Source organism: Octodon degus, unplaced genomic scaffold (genome assembly GCF_000260255.1).
Source record: "Octodon degus isolate 3935 unplaced genomic scaffold, OctDeg1.0 scaffold00177, whole genome shotgun sequence".
Lineage (NCBI taxonomy): Eukaryota > Metazoa > Chordata > Mammalia > Rodentia > Octodontidae > Octodon > Octodon degus.
Window position 1 is genome coordinate 4,406,628 of NW_004524753.1, and position 10,955 is coordinate 4,417,582.

Genomic DNA, 10,955 nt, shown 5'->3' on the forward strand with positions numbered 1-10,955 from the left:
TATATATAATAAAAATAGGGCTAAAGGTAAGTAATCGGGAATAATATATATAGAAGTACAATGTGGAAATAGAGAAGACTAAACTTTGGAGAGCGAGAATACCAAGAGAAATGAGAACTAAGAGAAATAGACTAAGGAAAGAAAGGAAAATTAAAGTAAATATAACTATATTCAAATTGCAGTACATAAAATATAAGCTCATATATGTGTGAAACTTGGGTTTATGATTGGACAACAAAACTAGCGTGAAAGAAATGAGATAAAGCCAGGGATGTAACTCAATGGTGAGAAACTTGCCTAACACACATCAGGCTCTGCTTTCAGTCTCCAGCATCACAAAAAGCCAAATCCTCAATAAGAAATGCAATACCTGGCAAGCATGAGGTCCTTAGTTCAGTTCTCATTACCTTCCACCCAAAAATACCACTAACAACAACAACAACAACAACAACAACAAAAACTGAGGGCACTTTTTACATAAGTTCTTTCCATAGATTATCTCATTGAATTCTCAAAACAAGTCTATGAAATAAATATCAATATCCCCATTTTAAAGATGAGGGCATTGAGATTCAAGTTTGCTAAATGATCTTCTTGAGTGTTTGGCTCCCTCATGACCAATCAAGATGAACATATTCTTTGGGAAGGTGAAACCCAAAGATCCACCACCCAGCCTGACTGATGCATTGACATAGTGGACAACAGGGCAGAATCTATTGATAAGAAAATTTCCTGGCTAGATGCTGAGTTAGTGAAGTACAGGGATCAAATCAAGAAGATGAGATGGGGGCAGGGGAGATAGCTTAGTAGAATAAGCACTTGCCTGGCAAGTGCAAGGGCCTGAGTTCAATCCCCGGTTTCACACACACACACACACACACACACACACACACACAAAAGGATGAGATAGGACCCTGCAAAGAATATGGTCAAGCAGAAAGCCTTGCAAGTTTTAAAACAAAAGTGGATGTAGGAACAGCAGCAGGACAACCTTGTCCAACAGTCTTTTAACATAGAACAAGTCAACTATATCATTCAGTCATTGAAGAAACACTAAGACCATGAGGGATGCTATGAAACGGAGTAAAGGAAATGAAGAAAGCATACAAGGAAGTGAAAAAATGATCAGATTGAGGATTTACAAGACCAATTAGAGGATATGATGGAAGATGCAAATGAAATTCAAGAAGCACTGAGTTGCATTTATGGCACCCCAGAACTAGATGAAGATGACCTAGAAGCAGAGTCGGATGCCCTGGGTGACAAGCTTCTGGCTGAAGAAGACGGTTCATACTTGGATGAGCAGCATCTGCACCTGCAACACCAGAAGGTGCTCCCTCAGATGGACGCTAAAAATGAGGATGGAGTCCTGGATGAAAATGGATTGCCACAGATCCCTGCTTCATAGACTTGCATCATCCAAGTGCATCATGTAAAATAAACACATTTTGGGACTAGGAAATATTTCCAAGTTTGAAACAAATTTTACTTTCTTTCCTTTCTTTAAAGAAAAGGTTAATTATACAGTTTTTTTCTTTTTTTTTCCATTAAGAAATTCAGTGCTTGGTGGAAACTTTCTTTATACTAAAATTTGATTCTTTTTCTTATGAAAGACTAACTTAAAAGAATCTTTGTCTTTGACTTGTTTTTATTTGTTAATAACTGAAAAAATCAAGGAGATGAGAATCTTTCATAAGTTCTATGACAGTATAACTCTACAGCTTCAATGTGGCCTTGATAAACATAATATAAAGATGAAAATTTTAAGACTGTTCATATTATGTTTCAATACCATTTTCTATTGTGGTATTATAGATGGCCTAATGATGGAATTTTGATAGGTTTTGTGGTGTCTTGTGAGCAAAGTGCTGTGTCTGGTATTGGAATGGAATTGTCACTACTGTATCAGGAATGAACATTTTAATTCTATAGTTTCTTCAGTATTACAATATTCAGTATTACAGTTTTACAGTATTATAATCAACAATGAATATTTTTGATATTTAATGTATAGGAAATTTATTTATACTTAATAAATATTTTTCAAAAGAAAAAAATATAAATAAATAATCTTCCCAAGGAAATGGAAAAAATATATAATGGTGGTACAGAGGAGGGAAGACTCATCATTGCCTAAAATCACCTCCTCTGTACATTCTATTTTTTACCAAATTGATCCAAATCCAGAGTGTGCCCTTGTTAGCAGTATATCACAGAGTGTATCTTCAGTAATTGCTTCTTTTCTTGTCCAGATACAAATTAATATAAATTTCCAGTAAATTTATGTTCTTTGAGTTTTTAGTTAGCCTCACACTGTCTCAGGCTCCTGCCTATTGTAAATACAAACTTCTTTCTCTCCCACTGCATCCTGCTGGCCAGTCACCCAAAAGAGGTGTCATTTGTGAAGAGAATGAATGAGAACAAGAAAAGAAACACAGTTATGGAATGAGGAATGCACCAATTTATCCACTCACAACCTCAATCAAGGAAGAAGATTCTAATTAAAGCGAAGACACTGACTGGAAAGGAAATTGACATTGACACTGAACCCACAGACAAGGTAGCGTGAATCAAGGAGCGTGTCAAGGAGAAAGAGGGAATCCCACCACAACAGCAGCAGCTCATCTATAGGAGCAAACAGATGAATGATGAGAAGACAACAGCTGATTACAAGATTTAGATGACCCTTGCCTCCACCTGGTGTGGGCTCTGAGAGGAGGAGGTGATTTTAGGCAATGATGAGTCTTCCCTCCTCTGTACCTCCTTAACCTGTCACTCATAATGAAGTATATATTCTGTCACTGGCTGGAACACATGAGCCATTGTCTCCTGTCTTAACTGCCCTGTGTTGTGTATTTACTGGTGGGAGACTGTGAGGACCCCAGGATGCAGTGTTCCTAGCCCAGAGGGCCTTTGCTGGCTATCAGGTTTTAGTTTGCAGTCCTGTGTGCTTCCCTCTGTTATAGCTGTGTCCCTGGTTGCCAATAAAATATTTCCTAGCCTCCTGGAAGAAAAAAGAAAAGAAAAGAAACACAATTATGGCATAAAGTAGGTTTTGAGCTTGTTATTAGCAACAGAAACTTAGATGATATTGTTGTGGGTCACCCTGTGTGACTCCCAAAAGATACATGTTGAATTTCCAACTTCCTGTACCTCAAAATATCACTCTATTAGGACATAGATTCTTTAAAGGAGTAGTTAAGCTCAAATGGTATCATGCAATGATCCTTATCCAATAAGACTGATATTCTTAAAATAAAAAAAGGAAACGTGGATGCAGAGACTGACGTGAAGAGAGGAATGACAATACGAGAGATACCAAGAGGCTATGTGTGGATGAAGGCAGAAATCAGGACACGCATCTGCAAAGCAAATAGTGCCCAGGATTGCCACCTAACTCCCATTTCAGTAAAAGAGGCATGGAACAGATGCTCCCTCATAGGTCCTCAGAAGGAATCAATACTACTGGCAACTTCCAGAATTAGAAGATAATAAATTACTGTGTTCAAGCCACCCAGTATGTAGCACTGCAGTTTATAGTAGTCCTAGAAAACTAACACAAGTATTTTCAAGAAATCTTACAAAACTCCAAGCCTTTTGCTAGTGAACAAGACAAATCTAACATTTCCTTTCACTAGGTGTGTTGGCTGTACAGTCTCAGAATCAATTCACAATGACAACTGCTAGATGATTGATCTTCCCGTAGTGACTTCATGGTCTCATAGGGAATTCTTGCCAATAATTGTGCATAAGTGTTATATTTTGGGTTTCCGAATATAAAGCTAATATGCTTTTTCTAAATGGTTATTTTTTCTGGAAAGCATGCTGATTTTTCTGTAAGAAACCTGACACTAGATTTCATAAGTGATCATTTAATATCTTTTATTTGTGACTTCCAAGGCATATTCCAATATTCAGAATGATTGTATACCTATCAGTTGATAGGTCAAATTTACATTAAAATGTTCTCAAATATCAAATATGAGCTTTATTATAACAGTAATCAATAGTTCATCTACTGGCTAATTTCAAAGGGTTTGCCTGGAAGTATGGTGGAAAAACCTTATTTGAGGCTTTGCAAAGACAAAATCATGGCACGAATCATAGTTGAGATCAGCACTGATAGCCACATTACCAAAGAATGTGGAGAACTAAAACATTAAACACTTACTGTGTTCTTGATCAAATTGACCATGTGAATAAAATATATTAGTGTTGAACACCACAGTCAGTTCCCTTAATTAAAAAGGTGCCTCTGGACCCACTTTTTCAAGAGCAAGTGGAATTGGAGGGATGTTCTGAGCTAGTAGAATGGTCTCTACTGTGGATTATGTGGGAAAATGTGTGAATTTCTTTCAGTAATACTTAACAGAGCCACTGCACTCAGTTCTGGGCCTGACATGCTTCCCTAATTTGCTCCCTCTTTTCCTTCCTTCCTTCCTTCCTTTCTTCCTTCCTTCCTTCCTTCCTCCCTCCCTCCTTTACTATCTTGCTTCCTTCCTTCTCTCCTTCCCTCTCTCCTTCTTATCTTCCTCCTTTTTCAACACTAATATATTTTCCCCCACTGAAGTAGAGTATTCTATGTTGGGGTTTAAAAAGGAGTCCCATTGTTCAGTATACAGAACTATCAAAGTTTAACAAATCATCTTAGTTACTTTTTCTCATTGCTGAGACAAAATTGCCAACACCCAAAGTTAAAGGAGGAAAGGTTTAATTTAGTTCATATATCATAGAGGTTTCAATCTATAATCAGCTAGTTACAAAGCAGGGTGTGTGACAGAGGGGTATCATAGAGGAGAAAAAGTTCATGATGGGCAGAAGGCAGGAAGGTAACAAAACAGTAAAGTAGTGAGGAAGCACCAAGCAACAAGCAACAAGAAACAACAACATCCCTCTCTCTGTCCTTTATATTCTATCCAGGCCACTTGTCCATACATAGGTCAGGTAGCATTCACATGGGGCACCTTAATCCTAGCATCAAATCATGACTCAATCCCAACATCATATCCTTAGACCAGCATCACACACTCTGCATCCAGCCACCTCTAAAAAGCTCTATCTATGACCATATGAAGATCTAGACAAAAGCTATAATATAAACTAAAGAGGCACTGTAAAGACAGACATTGTGTTTCTAATTTTATCAATTCCAAGTTTGAATTTCACAATGTAACATGTTGGTTGGATACAAGTTTGGGATGTTATGTTATAAGTCAGACTTGAAAGAAAAAATGGGAAGACTGGATCAGTATAGCTCAGCAGTCTCACTCAGCTTAGTCCTGTTATAAGTGAGCCCCAAGCCACTGGACCTTCTCACATTGATTGAGGGCTACAGACAGGCTAAGGAACATGCATAACTAATTTGGTGTGAACAAACCACTATCTATATTGCCTTCTGGCACTCACCAAACTCTAAATTCACATAGTTATAGCCAAGATAACATCCCAGGTGAAGGATTAAAAGAACAGATAGGGCATCTAAAGGAAAAGCTGTTAGCTATGGCCTTGTGTCCAAGCTTGCTGGAATTTACAAGACAAAATAGTTCTCCTTGAGTTCTGTTTATTGCTTTTTGCTCCCTTGGGGCATCAGGCTTCTGTCTCATTTCACTATACTTCCCCATTTCTGTTTTATGCTGAACTTTTATGAAGCATCAGGGTGAGAACTGCAGATGGTGACCCATGGCTTGTTGGTGGACTTGTCCTCCTTGCCAGTTTAGGCAGGATATACAAACAGTACAGAGACAAGATAAACAAATTATTACTATACTCCCACTAAACCATGGAATAACACTAAGAGGGTTAAGGTTTTCAATGCCATTGGAGATGCCTCGTAACAGATCAGTACCAGACAATTTTTACAATTTTTTGCAAAAGTATTATCAATATGTTGCTGATATCATGATACAATAAATACTCTTTTGACATTTTCCTATGGAAATGAGTTTGATTTCATGGAACTGGAGCTACACACAGTGAAGAGGTATTCTGATAATATTTTAAATGAAGTTCATGCTACAGATTAACAATTTGATCTCCTAGCATAAGACTTATGCTAAATCATTTATCTCAGTACTAACTCTGAATCTATGTGTCTTTTTTATGTATTTAGTATGGATCTACAGGGTCTCACTACACAGATCAGACTCGTAGTGATCCTCCTGTTTTTCAGCCTCTCAAGTGCTGGCATTACAGGTGCACACCACCATGCCCAGTCTCCATTGCTGTCTCAGTGAGCCCCTGGGGTGGGTTTGGCACGGCAGGCTGGGGATTGAACCATAGCCCCTACATCTGACTAAGAAGGTGCTTTAATCCACTTAGCTATCTGGCCAGCCCCGAATCTATGTGTCTTTGAATTTCATAATTGTTCTGAGTCCATGTGCTACTGCCACACAAAATGAACAGCTTGTACACCTTGGCTCAATGCTTCTCCAGCTGTAGCAGCTGTGGCTGTGACAGCTATTATTTCTAAAATTATTGTTATCAAGACTTCAATCATTCTTTTTGTTCTCTTCTGTAGTGCCTCTAGCAAAGGTTGGAATAGCATCATGGAAGGAGAGTCTTGCCATGAGCGTTGTAGTTATACAGGAAGCAAAATTCTAGTCCTTGCCTTAAGAATATAAGTGCTATTCCTAGAAAAGTTAAAGCCCATAGAAGAATTTAGACACATATATAAAGAATAATTGTGACATGTAAAGGTACAGTTAAAATGGTTCCAATAACTAGGTCCCACAAGCAACAGGTAAGGGACGTGAACACATGCCAGTGAAAATGCGTGGTGCTCCTTTTAAATTTTAGATGTAAATTATAGGAGGATAGATTTCTTCATATATAACCTTTTCATGTTGACATAGGTTTTAAAGAGATAACTAACTTCCAAAGGTGTTGTTGAATTGGTCCCTCAGGAACATGAGGGATGCTAGGGGAGATTCCTCCTCCATGCCACATTATCATATCATTGGCATTTTTAGTGCTAGTATCAATGTCATCATTGCCATTCTGTTTCCATCTAATTCATTTCCTTCTGCCATCTGGGCTGAGCCATAAAGGCTCCAATCTATGACACTTCCATTGTAAGTATTAACCAATACCCAGGCTGATTCTCCTCTACAGACTTCCCAATGTGCCCAAACACTGAGGTGAGCAACACTAGTAGTCTGGCAGGGTGGCAGATCTGGTGGTGGAAACACTCCATCATCAGTTATACTTTTAAAGCTTTGTCCTTGAAAAAAAAATCCCCTTCTTCCTCCCTCATCCCCTGTAGTATTTTTTACTGTAGATAACCAAACTCCTGTGCTTGCTTTTAAGCAATGAGACCCATTCCCAATACAAATACGCCAGCCTTTTTACTCTAATCTCATAGAATGGAATTCTGGTTCCTTTTTTCTGCTGGCACTGCTAGTCCCTGAATATCATAGGGGCCAGTTAACCAGGAACTTCTGTTCACATACATGGGTATAGTAGCATCCAAGCAGTGAACTCCTCCATTGAGTAGTGTATTTGGAATGTAAACCCAATAACTAAAATTACCTTTAGCACTTATCAGCAGTGAGAACAAAACCACCACGGCAAGAAACAAGTTAGTGCTATTTTTCTATCAAAATATTTACATTTGCTCATTTTCTAGTTTTTGTCAAGTTGGCATCCAAATCATTTCTTTAGCATTTCTTCCATCCAGGGACAGGTATTTTGCAGAAGATCTGTCTGACAGTTGATTTAAAAAATGTAATATAAATAGCGTTTTTTGTACAATTAATCTAGGTATATTTATGTGTAATATTATACCATTTCCCCCTTTTCATTTAGTGAGCATTTTCCTTAAACTTCTATTACTTTGTTTTATAATTTCCCATGGATATTCTAATATTTAAGTCCCTATAGAATGTTAACAGATAAGATACATATTTTGACACATAAATTTAGAAATCAAAACCATATATATTATAGCAGGACAATACTGATGACAATTCATGACATACTTAAATTTTCATCTTGACATAACATAATACTTTTAACCAATCATCTCTATTTTATACATAAAAAATGTTATCTAACTAGTCATCCTTTTTTTTTTTTCTTTGTAGAACCAGAGCTTGAACTCAGGACCTTGCACTTGCCAGGCAAGTGCTTATTCTACTGAACCATCTTCCTGGCCCCTAACTAGTCATCCTTAAATGGGATATACATCACAAGTTTTTGTTAAAGGCAGAAGTTTGTTGTTTTTTAAAATTTATTTTTATTGAGAAATAAATATGAGTGAGACAGCTTCATAGCTGATTAATAGGACAGTTTTGATAATCAATACACTGTACATTGTTATCTTCTTAGTGGTTATCCATAGTACAAGAAGCAGACAGGATATTCTGTCCAAACACTGTTAATACACCTCTTTCTTCTCATTGAAATAAGTGAAAGTAGCTGTAAATTTATCCTAACTATTTTGTGTATATAAATACAAAATGATCTTTCCTTTGTATCCTTTTTTTTTGTCCTGTCAGAGGTGAATATTCTATTAAAGGCAGAAGTTTGAATCTGAGAAAAAGTCTCATCACAATAAGCAATCTTTGTTTCACATTTTGAAAGACCTGTATACCTGGAATCATAATTACATTTAATACACTTTGAGAGTACCAATAAGGAATTATCATACACATATGAAACCCTTTGTTTCTTGATTTAGTTTTGCACTAAAACCATTTTAAGAGGAAACATTACTGTAAATTTTTCTGAAAATCCTTCATTTTTAACCAATGACTAACTTATTGAGGGTGTTCTAAGAGATTATTGAGATTATTTGGAGTTCCTCATTAATAAACAAAAAGGCTGGTCATGCCAATTCATCAATTGGGCTACTCTATAGTAATTTTTCCCCACTGTAAGGAATTTTTGTTTAATTAGTTTAAATCTTATGATGAACTATATAAGCCTATTCGATATCACTTTGACTATCTGGTAAATTTAGGAAAAAGCATGCTTTTAAGTCTACATCTAAAATTATATTTAGAACAAATCATCAAAAAAGAAAAAAAGAAGCCTTTTTGGGACCCCCAGATTCAGCCCTAGCCCAGACCTGGGGAATACGCCAGAGATCTTAGGCTACCTTGTACCCACGGGGCCTGTCGGTCCAAACCCAGGCGCAGCATGAGTGAGACTCACTTCTGCGCCCTTGGGAACCCCAAACCCACAACACAGCACCACCCCCATGCCCACTGAAAGAGTGAGAACTTCTGCCATGTTATACGGACCCCCAGATCCAGCCCTAGCCCAGGCCCAGAGAGTGTGTGGGAGGGCTTCCCCTCTTCCCTACTCCCCCTTGTCCCCTTCAGACTCAGCTCAGACCTGGCATACAGGCCTGGGGTGAAACTCTACAGCTGCAGTCCCTGCAGAGAAAGTAGGGGATAGAACCACCCAGCTAGTCCAGGAACAGAACATTTTACTAGAGGAACACAACAGGATCACTCCCAAGGGCACCAGCAGGAAGGTGCTGAGTGCAGCAGCCAGACCCAAGCCAGGCACAACTGGATAAATTCAGACTTTGTAGATCTGCACCTGAATTTTGGTTGGTACTAAGGTTATAACTGCACCAAAGGTCTACAAAAAGGACAGAGGACAGTGCTATACAAAATGACAATGAGAAGGAGCAAAATGCAATCTCAGATCCCAAGCCCATCCATAACAAGTGCAGAGGACACTACCACAGAACAAATTGGGAATCACACAGCTGAAATCAATGAATCAATGGCTTGTGAAATAAAGAAACAGCTGCAGAAAGGTATAGAGGAACTCAGAGCGGAATTCTTTTCTGAAGTAAAAAAGAATTCTCTGAACTCATAGTATCTGAAGTAAAAAATCAACTACAGAAACATAGGGAGGAAACCCAAGCTGAAGAAAACACTGCAGTAAAAGAATAACTGCTTCTAAGGAGGACATTGATAAAAAAAAAAAATAGAGGAGATTAGAAAAATGATGGATTCCTTGAATGGGCATTACAGGAAAGAAATACATCTCATGAAGCAGAGTCAAAGAGATACAGAGGAACTTAAAATCTCAATCACAAGCTTGCAAAACAGTTTGAATGAAAGTGAACACAGAGTTTCAGATCTTGAAGACGCTGGTGCAGCTAGGGAAAAGGTAAGACAAGATCTTGTAAAAACAACTAGGATGTAGGAAAAAATAATTCATCACTTCCAAGACGATGCAAAGATGAACAATGTGAGACTAATAGGTATTAAGGAGAAAGAAGGAGTCAATACAAATGACATTTAAAAAAATACAGGCAGAAGTAATAGCAGAAAACTTCCCAAATATGAAGAAACAATCTGACATTCAGGTAACAGAAGCATACAGAACACCAAGTAACCTCAACCCAATTAAAAACACACCGAGACATATAATAGTCAAGATCCCAGAAATCCAACACAAGAATAATATAGTGAAAGCCAGTAGAGAAAAGAAGCAGATCACATTCAAAGGAAAACCCAGCAGAGTTACAGCCATCTTCACTTTATAAACCATGAAGGCAAGAAGAGCATGGAGCAGAGTACTTCAAGTCCTCTTTGAAAACAAATTCCAGCCCACACTACTATACTGTGCAAATCGCTCTTTCAAGATTGATGGAGAAGTGAAATTCTTCCATGACAAAGAACAACTAAAGAGGTTCATGATAACAAAGCCAAGCCTACATAGAATCCTGAAAGATGTTCTAGAGAGGGACCAAAATGATCAGAACTCCACGAATGAGACCAGAACCAACCAACTAAATAGGGCAAACAATTAAATACAGGAGAAAAAGGAGTAAACAATAACAGGTAAATAACATGGCAACCATAAGTCAATACATCTCAATTGTAACCATCAGTGTAAATGGACTCAATTCACCAATTAAGAGAAATAGACTGGCACAGTGGATTAGGAAACAAAATCCAACAATATGCTGTATACAAGAAACACATTTAACT

At 37.7% G+C, this 10,955-nt stretch overlaps 1 pseudogene; it reads left to right on the plus strand.

Annotated features, from left to right (window-relative positions):
• The first annotated feature begins 626 nt into the window (after positions 1-626).
• LOC101578601 lies at positions 627-1,408 on the plus strand (annotated as a pseudogene).
• The last annotated feature ends 9,547 nt before the right edge of the window (positions 1,409-10,955 follow it).